This window comes from Castanea sativa, chromosome 8 (genome assembly GCF_040712315.1).
Source record: "Castanea sativa cultivar Marrone di Chiusa Pesio chromosome 8, ASM4071231v1".
Classification (NCBI taxonomy): domain Eukaryota; kingdom Viridiplantae; phylum Streptophyta; class Magnoliopsida; order Fagales; family Fagaceae; genus Castanea; species Castanea sativa.
Window position 1 is genome coordinate 35,100,755 of NC_134020.1, and position 13,952 is coordinate 35,114,706.

Here is a 13,952-nt window from a genome sequence, read left to right on the forward strand (position 1 = left end):
TATATTCTAATAATAATGTTTTTTTTTTGTTGATAAAATTCTAATCTAATCATAATGCTACTAATACTAACGTCATTATTGGGATTCTATATTTTGATATTATAATATGATTTAAATTAGAATATTTAAATCGTAATCATCTAGAAATTTTTTTAGGGAGTGGTCATTAAAAAAATTGTTAAAAAAATGTAATAAAAAGATAACTAAAATAAATTTCTATCACAAAAAAAAAATAATAACTACTACTAACCTCATCACACGCGATGAGGTTTTTTTTTTTTTTTTAATGTGTGTGTTTAGTGTCTTAAATTTTCATTCATCCACTAATCTATATATAAAACTAAAGCCTTTAAAAAATGGCATAACCAAATAATTGTTTAGCCAATGATGGATTTCGCGCCACGGAATGGATCATCATCATTATCATTTGTTTTAAATAAAATTATTTTTGTTTAGTTCAAACTTAACAATGAGTGAAACTCAATCTTTGTAATAAGTCCAACTTAAATTCATACTCAAACGTTGATAATTTATCTTCAAATTTGCGAAATTAATCATGAACATTATAAAAGCAGTGCAAACTGTGGGGGGCAAAAAGATCCTGATGGGAACGTGGGCCTTTTGGGCCGTGTTAAGGAAGGCCGACCTGATCCTGGGTTTAGAAATTGTTAGTACTATGGGTCGGCCCATACGCCGAGGATCCGAGGATCCAGCCGAGGGTGACCTTATCCTCGGATGAACACCGAAGAACTCGGGATTTCATAGTAAAGATTAGGGGATGACATGATTAAGGCCAATGGTTAAAAGGGGGGAACCCTAGAACGCCCCAGAAGTACCGATGTTGAAGAAATGTCAAAGATAAAGGCTGCTACCTCCACATTAAAGACCCTGCACCTACCACCCTGGCCGCATTTATGGGGAAGTGACACCTAAACAGTAGAAGAGAAACTTCTGGTTACTATTCAAAGGCACTGAGAAGGGAAATATCTAGGCTAAGGGGGAGGTGGGGCAACACGTGTACAAAGTGTTCAAAAGAGGAGTATTTAAGGAGGAACCGGGAATAGAAAGGGGGACGGACTTTTTGTAACCTAAAAAGAAAGAAAAGATTAAGAAAGGGATATAATATAAGAACAGCTCTCGGCTTACGTCCGAGGAGGCCAATTTGCAATATTCCTTGTTGATTCCAAGTATTTGCAATCCTTAGTTTGTCATTTAATCCCCACATACTTCTAACCTGGGTTTCAAGCCCACACTCTACAAATTCATATTGTTTAAGGCTCATTGGGCCTGGGCCCATAACTGTTCTTGGGGCCAGGTGCACCTGTGCGCTTACAATTGGCGCCGTCTGTGGGGAATCTAGTCTAGAAGAGGTAGGGATATTATGGCAGGCTTAGGCTCTCACCATGCAGAGTCACAAGGATCACAACCGGAAGATCATTTCCAACGTCTTGAACATCGTAGGGATCGTGAGGGAAGCGTCCATACAGAATACCTGTGGGCTAGCCATACTCATGGAGGGGTAGCACTACCCATGATGAGGGTTCTAAATCCATGCAGGGAAATCAATCGTTTGAAGAGGAAGTTACGCCGCGCTAAACGTAAGGTTTCCCGTCCTCGTCTAGTTCTTCCTCGTAGAAGGATAGGACTTGCTTACAGCTCAAGGTCATGTTCCCCCACCCGCAACATCCTCCGGTGAGGAGGACGACCACCAACCCGCGGACGTAAGAAGTTTCGTTCTAGGGGCTTAGGCAACGATACCATGAGTAGGGCGTTGCACCAACTCTCTAAATCTCCGTTTTCACGGAGGATCGAGAAGGGAGGCTTCCCAGAGGTTCACCCAGCCCCACATTTACCATCTATAATGGCTCTGACCGATCCGTGGAGCACGTGAGTCACTTCAACTTCGCAGGATGGCAAGGCACTCTCACAACGAGACTTTGATGTGTAAAGTCTTCCCCTCTAGCTTGGGACTCGTGGCTATGAGATGGTTTAACGGTCTCAAATCAGGTTCTGTAGGCTCATTTGGGGAGATAACTAGGGCAATTGCTTCGCGATTCATTACGTGTAGCAGAGTCCCTCGGCCATTGGACTCGTTGCTATCCATGGCCATGAAGGAAGGGGAGACACTGAAAGCATACTCCGACCGATACTAGGAGATGTTTAATGAAATAGACGGCGACTTTGATGAGGTGGCGCTTAATACCTTCAAGGTGGGTCTCCCTACTGATCACGACCTAAGAAAGTCCTTGACGAAAAAGCCTGTCCGCAGCGTACGCCGTCTTATGGATCGTATTGATGAATATAAAAGGGCAGAGGAAGACCAAACAGCGGGGAAAAGGAAAGGAGAAGGTTATCCCACAGAGAGAAGCGGATTTCAGCTCCGAGACGATATCACAACAACAAGCCGAGGAGGGATTACTTCGGACAATCCGGCTCCTATAGCATCAGCCGTAAATACGTGTTCCGAGAACCGGTGCATACTCGCTTATTAGAAAAGGTTCGTAAGGAGCCCTTCTTCGATGGCCCGGCAAGATGGCGGGGACCTGCGAGAAGAAATCAAAACCTTTTCTCGGCCGCATCATCGGGATGTGGGTCACACTACCGAGAACCGGTTCGGACCCCGTGGAACCATCTGTAGAGCGCTCGTCGGTGAGGGAAAGTTAAAGCGCACTTGTGTGGAGCCCACCGGTGTCGGTCACCAAGTTGGTATAAACAACCGTAGGAACAGCCATCTCGGCCGCATTGGGAACAATTAATGTTATCTTCGCCGCACTCGGTAGGACCGCCTCGGGGTCCCACTAGGGTGATGGCGGTTTCCCATCCGCAAAGCCGAGGATGTAGGTAGCAGCCGAAGAGATTAAAGTGTACTTTACCCGTCTGGGTTTCTCCCGAGGAGGATAAAGTAGGGACTATCCAGCCCCATGACGATGCTCTTGTGGTTACCCTCGGGATAGGGAACTATGATGTGAGGAGGGTGATGATAGATCGGGGCGGCGGTGCAGATATCATGTACCCCGATCTATTTAAAGGGCTAAGATTGGAGTTGGAAGATTTAACCCCTTACGACTCCCCACTTATAAGCTTCGAAGGAAGGGGCGTTGTGCCGAAGGACAGATCCGTTTACCCGTTCAATCCGGCACAAACGGCCGAGGTAGATTTCATTGTGGTTGACGCGTACTCTCCATATACAGCCCATCCTCGCCGGGCCATGGCTGCACGCTTTGGGAGCCGGCTCTTCTACCTTACATTTTAAGGTGAAATTCCCCCGGGGGAGCATGTTGAGGAAATCCCTCAAGGGTAGTGGCAAGGCATATCGAGTGCAGGTTTTCGTCGGCCGGAAATTGAGTCATCAACCTTGCCCAACCGTAAGTCATAGCAATTACCTCCGGAGGCATCCGGAGCGATGACAGGAGATGAGGCTGTTTGTGAGGAGTTAGAGAAGTTTATAATAACGGACGATCCGCAGGTTCTTTCAAGTTGGCATACTTTTGCCACACCAAGAGAAGATGGAGTTGTTGAAGTTTCGAAGGATAATTTGGATGTCTTTGCGTGGGACCCCTATGAGGCTCCGTGCGTAGATCCGAACTTTATTTGTCATCGCTTAAACGTCAATCCCGCCATTGTTCCGAGGAGGCACCACCTCGGCGATCTTCCCGAGAACATTCTCGAGGCCGTGAAGGAAGAGGTTCTTAAACTCAAAAGGGCGGGGGCTATCAAAGAAGTTTTCTACCCCGAATGGTTGGCTCATACCGTTGTTGTTAAGAAGAAGAACGGCAAATGGAGAGTATGTGTGGACTTTTACCGATCCGAACAAGGCCTCGTCCTAAAGATTCGTTCCCAATGCCACGATTGATCAACCGGTAGATGCTACCGTTGGACATCCTCGACGAGTTTCTTGGACGCCTTCCGTAGTTACCACCAAATTCCCTTGGCGCTAGAGGATCGGGAGAAGATCGCTTTCATTACTCCAACCGGAACTATCATTATAAGGTTATGCCATTTGGATTACAAAATGCCGGGGCACTTATCAAAGAATGATGACCCGAATGTTTGAACAAAGAATCGGGGAAAACCATCGAAGTATACGTGGATGATATGGTGGTGAAGAGTAAGACAAGCACCTTCATACATGACAGATCCGGCCGACACCTTCCGCATGCTAAGGAAGTATAAGTTGCGCCTTAACGCCTCCAAGTGTTCTTTTGGCGTGGGATCCGGAAAGTTCTTGGGATATATGATTACTCATAAGGCATGAGGTAAACCCAGTAAGGTGTTAAGGCTATTCGAATTTGCGGCCGCCTAGGAACCCAAAAGAGATTCAAATTGACCGGAATGATTGCTGCGTTGAATAGATTTATTTCTCGGTCGGCTCGACCGTGTCGTCCTTTCTTTCGCCTGTTGCACAAGTGGAAAGGGTTTCAATGGACCGAGGCTTGCGAGTTAGCTTTCCAACAAGCCTTAAGCAATATCTTCTCGGCCACCTATTTTATCTCGCCCGAGGTGGACGAGGTATTATTCGCTTATCCGGCCGTGGCTATTCACGCGGTGAGCTTAGTTCTTATAAGGAACGAAAGCGGTACGTAGACCGATCTACTACCTTAGTAAATCCTTGAATGAGGCCGAGGTGCGCCATTCCGCTTCTTTGGAAAAAGCACTTCGTCGTAGTCCACGCCACGCGCAAACTTCCTCGCATTTCCAATCTCATACCGTGGTTGTTTTGACCCGGCTTGCCTCTTAAGGCCGTGTTGCGTCTTGATTATTCTCCAGTGGTGGCAAAATGGGGAACCATTTTGGGAGCCTTTGATGTTAAATACAAGCCTCGCACATCGGTAAAGGGATTGTGTCCTCGCCGATTTGGTGGCGTAGTTCTTGAACCATTGTTAGAAGAAACTTCAAAAGAATCACACATGGGTGAAAAATCACGTGTGATCACGTACGTATCGCCCTCGGTTTGGAGAGTTTATGTGGATGGCTGCTAATCAAAGAAAGGTCCGGTGTTGGACTTGTTCTAATGTCCCCCGAAGGAATTGTCTTCGAAAATCTTTGAGATTGGCCTTCTCGGCTACTAATAATGAGGCCGAGTATTGCGATCTTGGTAGGCATGCAAATGGTACATAAGATGGGTGGCAAGGAAATCCACGTGTTCTCGGGACTCGCTTAGTGGTCGGCCAGTGTCATGGGAACCATGGAGGCTGTGAGACCCGTAATGCAGAATATTTGGCCCGGGTCAAACACCGGCAGCTGAATTTGACTCCTTTGCCTTAGCTCACGTTTCTAGGGAGGGAAACACTCATGCAGATTCCTTGGCTACGTTGGCAACATCCTCGGCTCAAGGTTTACCAAGGGTTATCCTCGTTCAGGATTTGGTAGAACCTTCTCTTATAACTGCTAACGCACCTCGCATCCATCTAATAAGGCCTGGTCCTAGTTGGATGGATTCGATCGTATCTTTTCTTAAAAATGACATTCTTCCCGAAGCCAAGGTTGAAGCAGAAAAGGTACGTCGAAAGGCGCCGCGTTTCGGTTGTCCGAGACCGTAAGCTATACAAACGATCCTTTTCAGACCATACTTGTTGTGTGTACACCCCGAATCAACAACAGAGGCATTACTGGAGGAATTGCATGAGGGAATTTGTGGGAGCCACACTGGGGGAAGGTCCTTAGCCCATAGAGCCCTGACTCAGGGTTATTGGTGGCCCAATATGCAGAGGGAGGCTCAGGACTATGCCAGGAAGTGTGATCAATGTCAGAGGTTCGCCCCTAATATCCACCAACCTTGTGGAAATTGATGTCTTGTCATCTGTTAAACAGAACCTTAGTTATGTCGGGTCTTCGGACCTCCTACTTTGAGAAAATTAACATTTGAAGTTATCACTTTTAAGAATCAAACAGAAACTTGGTTAAGTGCAGTCCTCGGACCACAAACCTTGTGGAAATTGATGTCTTGTCATTTGTTAAACAGAACCTTAGTTATGTCGGGTCTTCGGACCTCCTACTTTGGGAAAATTAACATTTGAAGTTATCATTTTTTAAGAATCAAACAGAAACTTGGTTAAGTGCAAATTCTCGACCACAAACCTTGTGGAAATTGATGTCTTGTCATTTGTTAAACAGAACCTTAGTTATGTCGGGTCTTCGGACCTCCTACTTTGGGAAAATTAACATTTGAAGTTATCATTTTTTAAGAATCAAACAGAAACTTGGTTAAGTGCAGTCCTCGGACCACAAACCTTGTGGAAATTGATGTCTTGTCATTTGTTAAACAGAGCCTTAGTTATGCCGGGTCTTCGGACCTCCTACTTTGGGAAAATTAACATTTGAAGTTATCACTTTTAAGAATCAAACGAAACTTGGTTAAGTGCAGTCCTCGGACCACAAACCTTGTGGAAATTGATGTCTTGTCATTTCACGTTAAACGTAACCTTAGTTATGTCTGGTCTTCGACCTCCTACTTTGGGAAAATTAACATTTGAAGTTATCATTTTTAAGAATCAAACGAAACTTGGTTAAGTGCACCGCGGACCACAAACCTTGTGGAAATTGATGTCTTGTCATTTGTTAAACAACCTTAGTTATGCCGGTCTTCGGACCTCCTACTTTGGGAAAATTAACATTTGAAGTTATCACTTGTAAGAATCAAACAAACTTGGTTAAGCAGTCCTCGGACCACAAACCTTGTGGAAATTGATGTCTTGTCATCTGTTAAACAGAACCTTAGTTATGTCGGGTCTTCGGACCTCCTACTTTGGGAAAATTAACATTTGAAGTTATCAATTTTTAAGAAACAAACCGAAACTTGGTTAAGTGCAGTCCTCGGACCACAAACCTTGTGGAAATTGACGTCTTGTCATTTGTTAAACAGAACCTTAGTTATGCCGGGTCTTCGGACCTCCTACTTTGGGAAAATTAACATTTGAAGTTATCACTTTTAAGAATCAAACAGAAACTTGGTTAAGTGTAGTCCTCGGACCACAAACCTTGTGGAAATTGACGTCTTGTCATTTGTTAAATAGAACCTCGCCAGTTGGGTCTTCGGACCTCCTGCTTTGGGAAATTTTACATTTGAAGTTATAACCTTTAAGAATCAAACGGAGAATTGGTTAAGTCTTATCTTCTGACCACAACTTTTATCAAAGTCATTCCCGTATTATGTCTGGATGTTAATGCGTTACTGTTTATTAACTCGGATCTTACATCTTACTAGAAATCGTAGCTATGCATTACAAGGGTTTAATCGTTATACGAGGCCCTCTTCTTCTTAATCGAGGCATTGTTCAAATATATTAACCATGTCACCTTTTATTGAATCTTTAATAATATACGCATGATTATGTGGAAGTTATGATTGTGCAATCCTTGAAGTTAGATTTGTGTACTCTGAGAAACTTTTGCTATGACTTAATGGGAAGCTTTTGTAATAAGTACAAAAAGAATAAAGTAAAAATAGATATAACCCAAGTGAAAAGCAAACGAAATTGTTCTTCATTAATCTGTTAAATGTACATTACATATATAATTCAAAAATGGAAAGAGAAGCCCTAAGCTAAAGTCCTAAGCTTTTGGAGTGAGGATCTTCTTTGAGAGGTACCGGTGCCCTCGGTCTTTCTCAACTCCACCAGGGAGTCAATACTTGCTTTCCCTTATCTCGCCGTCTTCGTTGAAAGGACGTTGGGTTCCGTATGCTTGCTCAAGTCCTTCTCTCGCATCCCCTCCTCCTTCTCTCTCGTGGGAACCAAGGTTCCGTAGGATCGAGAATCTGTGTGGGACCACCGGAGGAAGAGCAGGAAGAGTTGTCTCGGGGGTAGAGTTGCGCAGAGCCTCTTCAATCTCCCGTATTTCCAGAGGAAGCCAAACGTTCTCGGACTTCCTCGCATCCGAAGATAGAGGAACTCCCGCTACGTTTAAAGCTTCCCCCATACTTTTGGACAAGATTCCCGGCATAAAGCTGCGAATTCCTCTGTCACTCGCTCCTCCGTGGTTGCTACCCCTTCATCGAAACTTGCCCGCTCGATGTACCAAGAGAGAGTTGGAAGGAGCCGGCTTCTTCCTTCATCGGCGCCGCCGCTGCTTTTTCGCATCCGAGCACTCCCTTCGAGCTTGGGAGAGCTCTTCATCTCTTTCACGAAGGAGCTTGCGCTGTCCTTCTATCCGGGTCTTCATGGTCTTCAAGTTTGACTCGACCCCATTTTTCTCTCTCCTCGGATCGCCCACCTCCGAGGTCAATTTCTCATTCTCGGAAGTGTGCCTGCCTAAGGACTTCTCGTTTCCATCCCGATTTCGAGCTCGCTTCCGGCTATTTTTCGAGTGTCTTCAATAAACTTCTCGGCCTACAAAGACCTCCCGAATAGCACTGTAATAAAGTATGATGGAGTTAGGAACAAGAAAAAAACAAACTTACTTATAAATATTGTTAAAAGAGAAACACTTACCAAATGCTTAAGTCTCTTTTAGGGAGAGGAATAGTTCTGGCCGACCCATTTTTTCCAAGGTCTCCATGTCCTCTGGGGCAAGAAGAGATGGCGTTCCGGGACCTCGGCCGAGGTGGTGGGCATGGCCTTGTTGAACCGCCGTTATGCGGAGCGGCAGAGAGATGGGTGCGCCGTCCCGCCCTAGATCGGGGACCAGTGGTCGGTGCTCGGCGCACTTTAGCCTCGTCCCCGAATTCCCCGATTTCAACCGAGCGGGCCTACCCTTGCCCTTGTCAACCTTCTCGCCGGGGTCGGGGGAGTTGTTGTCGTGATTTCTTCGGGGTCTTTATTAATCGTTCCCTCGTTGTCCCCTTCCTCTTCTTCTTTGGATCCTCGGCCGGAAGTTTTGGCTCACTCGGGAGGAGGGGAGGTGGTAAGGATGGGGGAACTTGAGATGTCCCCTTCTTTTTCTCTCGCCACTTTAGCAGCTCTATTGGCGAGGAGACCCTCCATTCTTCCCATGTCTTCTTCAAATTCGTCCTCGGAAGGGCAACCACAAACCCCGCAATTCCAGAGGCCTCGGTGGCTTCTTCCTCCTCGTCTAAAGTACCACAAACCGGTTCCCCGCGAGGTCTCTCTGTCTTCGAGATGGAATTGATCTATCTCGTCGTCAAGTATGTGTGAAGAAGACACCCGCTCTTCGGAACGATAGTTGCAGGAGTGCACAAAGCAAGGGGGACCGCCGCTATTGGCCGGTTGTACAAAATGGTGTTGCGAGCGTCCGGGAGGTCGCGGCCGGTCCGAAAGTGGGGCCGAGCTACGTTTATCTTCCTTCGTCTTCTGGCCGCCCGCAATTATGGCGTTCTCTATCTCCCCGGAAGTCTTTGGAAAGGGGGTGTACCCTAGAATAAGATGAGCAGCCCGGAGTTATAGGTCTTCACTAACGAACACCTCGGAGCGAAGTACTCGGTTTAGATCCGCGATGTTACGTTGACTCGACGAGGACGTACGTGCCGCTTATCTCGCAAAAAAGACGTCAAAACAAACAAACTCGGTCAGATTCACACAAATATTTAACAAATTTAAGTAAGTACGAATACGCATTTCTGTGTGTGTTAGGAGAAGTTGTGTTGTGGGGAGATTAATCCTACGGCGTCGCACCTGGATCCCCCCACTCAACTGGGCAGTGGAAGCCGTCGTGCCAGTTCCTAGACACGATCAAGTAGTCGTCCTTCATGCCTTTGTTTGATTTGGGCAGACAGGAGATTAGCCTAATGGTGCTGGACCGAGATTTAATGTAATAACCTACTTTAGAAAGTTTATGGGACTCATATAGGAACACGACATCGTGCCATGTGAGGTTTAAACCCATCTGCTCGTTTAGAGCATCTACACTACCTAGAACTCTAAAAACGTTTGGGAGGCATTGATCGGGACACAACCGGTGGTTGCGAAGGTACTCCCTAGTTACAGGTTTCATTGGAAGGGTCATCCCACCCTCTATAAAGGCTATCATAGGAATGATAACCTCTCCCTCTTTCCTAGAACCGGCCACGGCCGTCGGCAACGCATTTTAGTCCTACATCGCCGGGAATACGGTATTTGGCCCTAAAGCCTTCCATCCCGGCCGGCGGTATCAACTAGACACTTAAACTTACCCATTGGAAAAGAACGAAAGGTTAAACTCTAAAGGGGAGAGTGTTTACGAAGACAGCCGAGGACTGTATCCGAGGAGAAAGGGTTAAGAATAGAGAGAGCAAGAACTTACAAAGTTGAAGGTACGGATTTCCACGGTTTTCTGCTGGTAAAGAATGATGGTTGGTGTTTTGATGGGATTGATCCCTGTTGGATTAAATGAAGGCGCAGGTTCCCGAAGCGTCACGACGTGCGAAAAGGCGGCCTCGAAATTATATTTGTCCCGCCTAAAATTTCGTGGAGTAATGAGGGCCGTTGGATGCCCATCTCACCGTTGAATGTGAGGGACAAAGTGTAACTGGCAGTATTAAATACGCGCGTTGTTCAAAATAAAACCGCCAAATGGCATCTTCTGGGACGCGAAACGATTTCCACACGTGCCATTACTCACAAAGTGAGTGGAGTAGGTTCTCGTCGGATCAAAACCCTATTTTTCTCCTCGGACGTTGAAAATTAGAGTTTTGAGGGGCTATTGTGGGGGGCAAAAAGATCCTGATGGGAACGTGGGCCTTTTGGGCCGTGTTAAGGAAGGCCGACCGATCCCTGGGTTTAGAAATTGTTAGTACTATGGGTCGGCCACATACGCCGAGGATCCGAGGATCCAGCCGAGGGTGACCTTATCCTCGGATGAACACCGAAGAACTCGGGATTTCATAGTAAAGATTAGGGGATGACATGATTAAGGCCAATGGTTAAAAGGGGGGAACCCTAGAACGCCCCAGAAGTACCGATGTTGAAGAAATGTCAAAGATAAAGGCTGCTACCTCCACATTAAAGACCCTGCACCTACCACCCTGGCCGCATTTATGGGGAAGTGACACCTAAACAGTAGAAGAGAAACTTCTGGTTACTATTCAAAGGCACTGAGAAGGGAAATATCTAGGCTAAGGGGGAGGTGGGGCAACACGTGTACAAAGTGTTCAAAAGATGAGTATTTAAGGAGGAACCGGGAATAGAAAGGGGGACGGACTTTTTGTAACCTAAAAAGAAAGTAAAGACTAAGAAAGGGGTATAATATAAGAACAGCTCTCGGCTTACGTCCGAGGAGGCCAATTTGCAATATTCCTTGTTGATTCCAAGTATTTGCAATCCTTAGTTTGTCATTTAATCCCCACATACTTCTAACCTGGGTTTCAAGCCCACACTCTACAAATTCATATTGTTTAAGGCTCATTGGGCCTGGGCCCATAACTGTTCTTGGGGCCAGGTGCACCTGTGCGCTTACACAAACCCCAACATTTTTTTTTTCTCTATTGAATAGTCATATATTCTTTGAATTGTTTCAATACCTTATTCTTTAATTATATATATATATATATATATATATTTTTTTTTTTTTTGGCATTTTGGAAGTTTTAACATCTGAATTTATGTAGTCACACACACACACACACACACACACACACACACACATATTATCTATAATTTTTAGGCTTTGAATCTTTTGATTCCTTTTAATAGTTTTAGTCATGGATTATTCTTTTGAATATAACCTATTTTTTTCTTATATTTCTCTATTGTTTAGTCATATATATTTTGTTTTGTTTCAATAATTTTTAAGTAGTGAATCATCTGATTCTTTAATATTTTTTGGTCTTTCAGAAGTTTTAATATCTAAATTTTTGAGTTTTTTTTTTTTTTTTTTGCATTATTTGAAACTATCTAACAAATTTTTCGCAAGCCATTGTACATTCAAGCAATGACTTCTTCATCAAATTGTAACACAAATTGAAGTCATACAAGAGCAAATCATGCAATTGTATAGTTTCTTAATCAAGATTTTATAAAAGTATTTTAGTCTACCTCACAAATAGGTATGTTCCCGTGCATAACACGGGTTAGCGACTAGTTAAATATAAAAGCTATGAATATAAAAATGTAATCTTTAGGGCATTTATTCATTTACTTTAACATCGTTACTTTTAAATGAATTGCATGAGATTTTTTTTATGTGAATTGCATGAGATTGATTATACATTTATGCAATATCTATATATATATATATATGTGTGTGTGTGTGTGTGTGTGTGTGCTCGCGCGCGCGCGCGTGCGCACGCGGCGCGTGTGTTTTATTGTAGATAATTTGTTATCCCTAGAAATTAAACAATTTGAAAAAGTAATTTTCATCAGTCTATTTTAACAAATATATAATTTTATAATTTTTGATTTTTTGATTGATATTATTCTTTTTTTAAATGGTTCATATTCTTCTAACTATTTTTCTTATGCATTGTATTTTTCTATTTTCTATTGGACCATTGGTACAATAAAAAATGTCAAGTTTCAAAACTATTATTCAAATTCTTAAGCTTGTTATCTTAAGGAGATTATGATAACCAAAATTTATCATATAATTACAGTTGATATTATTCAAATAATTGATAGTACTCTCAACCCAAACTTATCTTTTCCCATTCTTAAATAGGTACACCAAATTAGACCAAAGTGATCTGAAATATACCAAATAGGCAAAAGTGTAGTGAAATGGACAGAATGGACCAAATTGGACTGAAGTAGACCAAACTGAACCCAATGGACCAAGTTTGATCAAAAGGACCAAATTCGATGGAATAGGCCGAAGTGGAGCTAAGTAGACTGAATTGGTCTGAAGTGGACTGAATTGGACTGGATTGACCATAGTAGACCGAATGGGCCTAATTGGATTGAAGTGGACCGTAGTAAACGAAATTGGATTGAAGTGGACCAAATCAGACCAAATAGATGAAGTGGACCAAAATGGATTGAATGTCAATCTGTAATTAGCATAGTCAAGATTGTGTTTTGATATAAGCTCGAATTCTTGCTACCAAAATAATTAAGTATTAACTCAAACAAAAATCAAACCAAAACTGAGAGAGAGAGAGAGAGAGAGAGAGAGAGAGAGAGAGAGAGAGAGAGAGAGAGAGAGAGAGAGAGAGAGATTTTTCAAGAAAGAATGTGAGAGAGAATAATAATAAATATATAGTAATAAACAACAAATTATCCAAGCCATGTTATGTAATAAAATAACATTATATTCTTATATACTATATTTATAATGTATTATGATAACATCTATGAAATTAAAGAGAATAAAAAAGATAAAAACTTAAAAACACAAAACTTAATTACATCAACCTAAAGTGAGTTTCAAATAATACAAAAATTCATCAGCCTAAAGTAGAGATGCAAAAAAAAAAAAAAAAAAAATCACTAGAAAATGAAAAAACAAAATTGAGAGAGAGAAATAACCTTTTGTGTATAGGAAAACCATGTATAGAATGAGAAATATAATTGTAAATTTATAGTAAGAGGAGGGGAATAAGAAAAGTCAAAAGGAAAGAAAGATAAAGGGATAGACGAAAATGATATTAAGGTAAATAATAATAGGTAGATGAAAAGGTAAGAGGGAAGCAAAAGTTAGAGAAAGTATAATAATAAATTGGGAAATTAATAAACAAGAAAAAAAGAGTTTGAAAAATGTTGAAAATTGGTGGATAATGAGGTCATTCAAAATGGATGGGTGATGTGGCTTAATAGGAGTGTAATAACAATAAATATTATACTTTAGCTTTCAGATATAAATAGATAGATTAATCGTTGCAAGCTTTGTTGCAAAGAGAATAATGTAGAACATATTTTAAGCAATCATTTCAAACTTAGAATAACATCATTTAACTCATTATCTAAGTATCTAATTAAAACAATAGGTTTGCATAATGTCATTTCAAAACCGAACAAAAAGAGTTTAATCGTTATCATTAGGGATCTAGGTAAAGCTTGTTTTGTAAAAAAGAATATAAAAAATTTAATCTTTTTTTAGACTAAAGATACTGTCAAGTCAAAAGGTATGTGTAACAATGATAAGAT